Here is a 7700-nt window from a genome sequence, read left to right on the forward strand (position 1 = left end):
CTTACAAGGCTACATCATGTTTTTGAATTTTTTAATTTATTTTTATTAATTACAGTTTATTCATTTTGTATCCCCCTTGTAGTTCCCTCCCACCTCCCCTCCTAACCCCACCCTCCCTCCATCTCTCCCAGCAGTGCCCCTTCCCCAGTCCACTGATAAGGGATGTCCACCTCCCCTTCCCTCTGATTCTAGTCTATAAGGACTAGTCAGGAGTGGCTGCAGTGTATTCCTCTGTGGCCTGGTAAGGCTAGGTGTGGGGAACACACCTGCAAGGTAAGCACTGAGGAGGCAGACGCAGGAGGATCACATTTCCAAAACTTTTTAAAGATTTTTTTTACTATTTATACAACATTTGCCTGCACACTTGATCTCTGTATAGATGCTTGTGAGCCACCATGTGGTTGCTTGGAATTGAACTCATGGCCTTTGTAAGAATATCGAGTAGTGCTCTTAACCTCTGAGCCACCTCTCCAGCATCATCCAAAAACATTAAGAAGGAATTTAAGGTATTAATTTGTTCATGGTGCTTTTTTTCTTTCCTACTTTCTTTCTTCTGATTTATTAGTTTATCTATCTATCTATCTATCTATCTATCTATCTATCTATCTATCTATTTACTTATTTTACAGTGTTCTGCCTGCATGTACCACTGCAAGCCATAAGAGGGCATGAGATCTCACTATAGATGGTTGTGAGCCACCATGTGGTTGCTGGGAATTGAAGTCAGGACCTTTACAAGAGCAGCCAATGCTCTTAACATCTGAGCCACCTCTCTAGCCCTGGTCTCACTTTTCTTTACTTCATGTTACTTAAATTTTCTAAAACATAAATGATGCGTTACGAACATATGTAGAAGGAGGCATTTTTTTTCAAGGAAGAAAATGAAAAGATGATTAACAGATGTCTTAATGATTCTTTACTATGGTCACACATAAGTTTGAATACTGTCGAGTATATCTCAACAGTTTATATCACCATGTGGTGAATCAAATTTATCATTGTGTTTTCAGGATGGTGTTTCTTACTCATGACCACTAGGAGGCTGTATGCTGCCTTAGCTGAGCTAAGTGGATGATGAGTAAATTGTGCCTTTTCATCAGGAGGTGGGGAGGCCAACCTTGAACTTGTGATCCTCCTGTTTCAGCCTTCTGAATGCTGGAGTTCAAAGCTTGGGCCACTAAAGTAAGAATACTGAAGCAGATGGTATATTTATCTGTTTGTGATGATTATCACCTTTTAAGATTTCCAAACTTGATATGTTTAATATGTCTCACACATTTAATAAGATATTAAAATGTATCACTCTGCCATGTCAGGCAACCCCTAACCAACTGAAATTCCAATTCCAGGGAATCCACTATCCTCTTCTATCCTCCAGGGACACACACACACATGAACAAATGTGTCTTTTAAAAAGTAAATGTGTAATCGGCATCACAACCAGAAAAGCACATTTTGAAGAGATGTAGCTGAGAAGCACCGTGATAATGTGACCTTAATGTGCAGAATATTTCCTCAAGTGTTTCATACCATTCTTCTTCAGTAGAAGGTGTTCACATGTTCTCTATACAAAATAAAAATAGAACCCTGTGTCTCTCCCTAGCCCTTGCCCCATGGGTCTTCTGTAGTTTCTCCTGCCATCTTTGACTTCTTTTGTTTTCAACCCATTAAGAATTTCTTATAATGGAGATTTAAATATTGAAATAAAATCAAGATTTAAATCTTTCTTCCATCTGCCATTTTTTCTATTAACTCTACTGTGTGCCTTCCTTGTGAAAGGAACCCTGCAAACTGCCTGCAGGCATGGCTCTGATGTTTGGTTTAATATTAATATTAATATTAATAATATTTTTAATTTTTTGAACAAGGTTTCTCTGTGTATCCCTGGCTGTCTTGGACTTGCTCTGTATGCCAGGCTGGCCTCAAACTCAGAAACATCTTCTTGCCTCTGCCTCTCCAGTGCTGGGATTAAAGTTCTGTGCCACCATGCTTGGCAGCATGCTCTTATAGCCTGGTTAAAGTCATACTATGTAACTTAGAACATGTCTAGACATGTGAGTGTGATGAGCTGGCAGGGGATGCAAGCCCTTTTTTTGGAGACAGGGTTTCTCTGTGTGGTCTTTCATGTCCTGGACTTGCTTTACAAACCTGGATGTCCTGGAACTGACACCTGCCTCTGCTTGCCCCACTGATGGTCACAGGTGTGTGACACCACACCTGGCTTTTTGTTATAATCATTAAAAATGATTTATACTCTCTGTGTATGTGTCTGCCTTTTTGAGACCAGCCCTGTTTTGACTAGGAGAGTTGGCACTCTGTAACAGAAAGGAGTCAAGTCTGCCTACCCTAAGCACAAGGTACTCTACTCTCAACCGCTGAGTCAGTGAGGGTGTGGGCCCTATAGCTTGTAATAAAAAGATCCTCATGTGTTCTGCAATGGATTCAACTCCTGGTGGTCTTTTGTGGTCTCATGAACTGAGCACATCTGAGGTAGTCACACGAAGTATTTCTACTATAAGAACAGCCATAAATTCTCCCAGTTATACCTTACAAAAGTGGGTTATAGCAGAGCATAGAAAACTCAGCTATGGGCCTCCAGTGCCATCAGGTAAAATTCTTAACACCGGGTCTGGTAGAAGTTTGTGTTACAGTTAGCACAACCGTACAGGTATTCCTCAGTCCTAGTAGAGTAGGTCCACCAAAGAGGCTGGCAAAGAATGGCCAATAAGGGCTAAAGATGGCCCAACACAAATCGTTATTAGGCTCTGGACATACCAACATCATCACATCACTGCAGATGAAGCAGCAGCAGCACCAGATAATCAAGATATGTCTTAGAATTCTGGGACCATCAACAAAGGGTCAAGGCTTAGTAATCTACACAATGACTGGAACCCACAGCAGTGATAACAAAGACCGACAGAGCTGTGCCAAAGCGATAACCAGAGGACCCTAAAAGGTGGGGCAGATCATTTGTTTGGGGAAGTGGCTTTATCTCATGGACACACACTTTCCTATTTCATGAAGAGGAAATTGTTAGGCTCCAGTTTTCCAGAAATCATTAAAATGATTTACATGTCTATTGTAATTAATAAAACAGCAAAGAAAGAACATGTGGGATACATGTGGGTGCAGAGATACAGATGTCCATTCACAAAGAAATACCATAAAAGCATGAAACCAGAAGCCATAATGTACACAAAGGAACAGTATATAAATATATGTGTCTGTGTGTGTATGTAGGCAGAAGTGTGTATATTATATATATATATATATATATATATATATATATATGTTTATATATGTGTGTGTGTGTTTATATACATATAAAGCATTGACAAACCACAAGTATACCCTTGAGCTTTTCTGTTGCCATTTGTTGCTGTTCATGGGACCTAGGATTTTAGTCTGGTTTGTTGCCCCAATGAGACTCTCTTGGAGAAAACTAAGTGTTTCATTTATTAGTAGTAGTAGTAGTAGTATTTAAAGAGATAAAGAGTGTTCTTTTTGGAGTGAAACTTTATTTATGATTCGTGGTGTAGTTCTTTTTATTATAGAAGATTTGTTTATTATTTGTACAGTATTCTGTCTGCATGCCAGAGGAAGTCGCCAAGTCTTACTATAGATGATTATGAGCTGCCACGTGGATGCTGGGAATCGAACTCAAAACCTTTGAAAGAACAGCTGGTGCTCTTAAGCTTTGTGCCATCACTCCAGCTCCCTTAATTTTTATTTGTATTTATTCATTTTACATCCCTGTCGTAGACCCCTTCCTCCTCTCTTTCCAGGCCTACCCTCCCTGTTTCCCCTATCACCCCTCACCTGGCTCCTCAGAGAATGGGATCCGCCAACCCCAAGTCCACCCATGTCAGCATATCAAGTCACATCAGGACTGAAAGCCTCCTCTTCCCCTGTGGCCTGGTGAGGTAGCCCTGAAAGGTGAAAGTGATAGAAAAGATAGCTTGTGGGTCAGGGTGCATTCTTATGTGTGTTGGTCCTGAAGTGTTTACAAGGCATTGTTACCCTCCTGTCCTTCATCCCCTCTGGCACTTACACTCTAGACACAAGAGTACCTTGAGCCCTTAGGGGTGAGAGTTTGCTGGAGACATCTCATTTAGGGTGGGATAGTTCAAGGCCTCTCTCTCTCTGCAGGTCGACTGGACATGGGCCTCTTTATTTGTTCCCATCTGCTGCAGGAGGAAGTTCCCAATGATGTCCAAAGAAGGCACAGATCTGTGACTATGGCTGTTCTCCTTTAGAGTAACTGTAGCATTTATATTTCTCTTATATTCCTGGCATGTGTAGACTCAGGCTCCTGGGTACCCAAGCAGTATTGGATCGAGGTTCCTTCTCATGGCGTGGGCCTCCTGAAACCCAACCAGATATTAGTTGGTCACTTCCATGATGTTTGTACAACAAGTGCACCAGCAAATCTTGTAGGCATGTCACCATTGGAGAGCAAAGGCTGCATGGCTTGGTTGGTGTGGACCTTTCTCTTCCGGTGGCACTCAGTGAATGTTCCAGTATCATGAACAGTAGTCCAAAGGAGGTGAAGGTTCTAGGTAGGTGCCAGCTGGGATTCTCTGTGTCCAATGAACGGAGGTGTTGTTCTCAGCAATAGAATCTTACCATCACGTTTGGGAGAGCAGAAGAGGGTGGACTCAAGTTAGGTGGTTCCCAGGCCCTGTTTTGATCTAGCATAGAATCCTCCTGAGTTCCAACCCCACAAGACTCGAGGAGGAGGCCGGCTCTGGAGACACTCCTTGCTCTTATTAAATTGAAATAAATACATAGTATTAAATTAATTACAGCATCTATGTAAAGCTCGTTATTAAGTGACACATGCTTGCCACGAGAGGGCACCACATCCCTTGACAGATGACGCTGTGATCCGTGGGGATAGAACCAGGCACCTAGGGAAGAGAGAGGGATTCTCTGCTTCAGAGAGCCCCCTGGCTTTTGGGATGACAGGCATGAGACACTGAGTCCGGTGATTTGTTTCTTTCTTATTTTTTTTAGATTCATTCATTCATTCATCATTCATTCATTCTCCAGCATTATGCCTGTGCACTATAAGAAGGCACCAGATCTCATTATAGATGGTTGTGAGCCACCATGTGGTTGCTGGGAATTGAACTCAGGACCTTTGGAAGAGCAGTCAGCTCTGTTAACCTTTGAGCCATCTTTCCAGCCTCCAGCTTTTTTTTTAATCTTTAAAACAGATTTATTATCTGTGTGAGTGCCTTTTTGCCTTCCAGAGACCAGCTCTGTTTTGACTGGGAGAGTCAAAATGACTATAAAAGGGGGGCAGAAACCCCAGAATCCCTTCTCCAGGGACCAGGGACCAGCCGGACCATGTCAGATCAGGAGAAATCAAAGGGCACATTTTTCCTTCGCACAAATGAGACTTCCAGCATCCGGGCCTGTTTACTTCCGAAAGCAGATAGGCGGGGCGATGGCATCAGGAATCCCGAATCCCTGAAAGCTCTGGATCCTGAAGACAGCCAGTTGTGAAGGATGGGGACATTTACATGACACCGGGAACCAGGGGAAACTCTGTGTGCAATGTGGCAACTGGAAAGGGCTTTTCAGGATATTTCTGGGTCCCCTGTATGTTTTCAGGGTTGATTGTTTGGTGTTGAATAACTAACTGATTTTATGCGCTTTCCTGGAAAGATTTTTTTTCTCACACTCGCAGCTTTTATTAGTTCCCTACATATTTTTTTTTTACATAGGATTAAAGTCAACGATTTCTTCCTGGACCACTTTTGCATGCCTATTGGCGTTTTCCATTTTTCACTTCATGTTTGTGCAGGTACATTGGTAAGCCTTTTTTTCTTTTTCTTTTTTTTTAATATTGGTTCATCTTATGGGTGTAGCTTCTGGTATTATTAGGAGACACACTACCAGAACATACTCTGATCCTCTGCCTTATATAATTTTTCATCATCTGTTCTGCATAATCTCTGAGCCTTAGATCTGGGAATTGTTTTGTAGATTTATCAGGTGTGAGTGTTCTCCAGAATTCTGCCTTGTGATTGGTTGTGTTTTTCAGTCATGATTGCTGTTGCAACGAAAAGCTTCTTCTGACAGTGGTGAACTATACTTATCTGTGTTCATTATTAAAAAATATTTAGGTTGTAACATGTAACATATTCATGCATGGACTTACATGTATTATAGGGATTTTATGTAGATAAATTCCCAGTATGATTGCTTAAAACCCTTTCACAAATATTTACTGTTATTTGTTCTGCTTCCTTCTTTCATATTTATCCACCTTGATAATTAGGGGACCTTCCCCACATTATCCCAATCAGATCAATTGTACCTGCCATTTTATTGCTTGCCCAACATTTTTTCTTGTTTCTACATGGTGATACTCACATCTGAAACATGGGATCTAGATGCCCCAGTATAGAGAATGAGAGATATTTGTCTTCTGGATATGGGTTACCTAAATTATAATTTTTCTACTTACAACTAATTATGTGTATGATATTTATCATGTTAAACTTATTTATAATTTTCCATTTCGTACCTATTGTGAACACAATAGCAATGAAGGTGACTGAGCAAGTATTTCTAGAGTGGGGTGCTGAATCTAGGAAAGGAGAGCAGGGCCAGGTAGTAGATTTATTTTTTTTTCTTTTAGAAAATTCTCTACTCTGATTTTTGGAATGGCTGAACTGTTTAAAAGACCCTCCCCCTTTCCAGAGATCTATTTTCATGCCTGTTCTATAGAAGAATCTCAAATACCACCAAAAGCCCTGTTATACTCCCAAAAATAAGAAATAAAACAAGTATTTAGTTCATGCACTGTTTATCTAAATTACTATCATGTAATTACATTTTTAATATTGTCCACAAATTAATAAGTAACATGAATATCTTACTAAAATTATTTCAGCAGCAGCTTCTATTCTGAAATAGAATGTCTGTGATTGTGAGACAAAGTGAGGAGCTCTTATTTTTGTTTAAATATACATTTCAGAAAAAGGTTACTTAAAAGTATGTAAATAATTTAATTTTAGTATACTAATGGGTTTATTAGAAAACTAATACATCAAAACGATCAATTTTTATTTGCTATTTTTTGTTTTTAATACATCTCAAAGAGTTCATATCAGGTCTTAAGAGAATAATGTAGCACTTAGGGAAAAAGATGCATCCCAGAAGTCCTGCACTGGAGGCCAAGATGGAGAAGACTTCCACAGCCACCATGGCTTTGCCCTTGGTGCTCTGGTAGACAGGGATGAAGGTGACCCAGACACTGCAGAACACCAGCATGCTGAATGTCAGGAACTTGGCCTCATTGAATGTGTCAGGCAGGTTCCTCACCAGAAAAGCCACAGTGAAACTGCCTAGGGCCAGGGACCCTAAATAGGCCAGCACACAGTAGAAAACAGTTACTGAGCCCTTGTTGCATAAAATAATGACTTGAGCATTTTCAGAGTGTGCATCTGTGTCAATATAGGGAGGTGAGGTTCCCAGCCAGACTCCACAGAGAATAAGTTGGATCAGGACACAGATGGGACACAGCATTATAGACACCTGAGACAAAGAATCTTCTCATTGTTCTCCCTGGTTTCATGACTCTAAAGGCCAGAATTACAGTTATAGTTTTTGCCAAAACGGTGGAAATAGCCAAGGTAAACACAAGTGCAAATGTTATTTGTTGCAGTATGCAGGAGGTTGTG

This window comes from Meriones unguiculatus (genome assembly GCF_030254825.1).
Source record: "Meriones unguiculatus strain TT.TT164.6M chromosome 13 unlocalized genomic scaffold, Bangor_MerUng_6.1 Chr13_unordered_Scaffold_48, whole genome shotgun sequence".
In the NCBI taxonomy this organism is placed as follows: Eukaryota; Metazoa; Chordata; class Mammalia; order Rodentia; family Muridae; genus Meriones; species Meriones unguiculatus.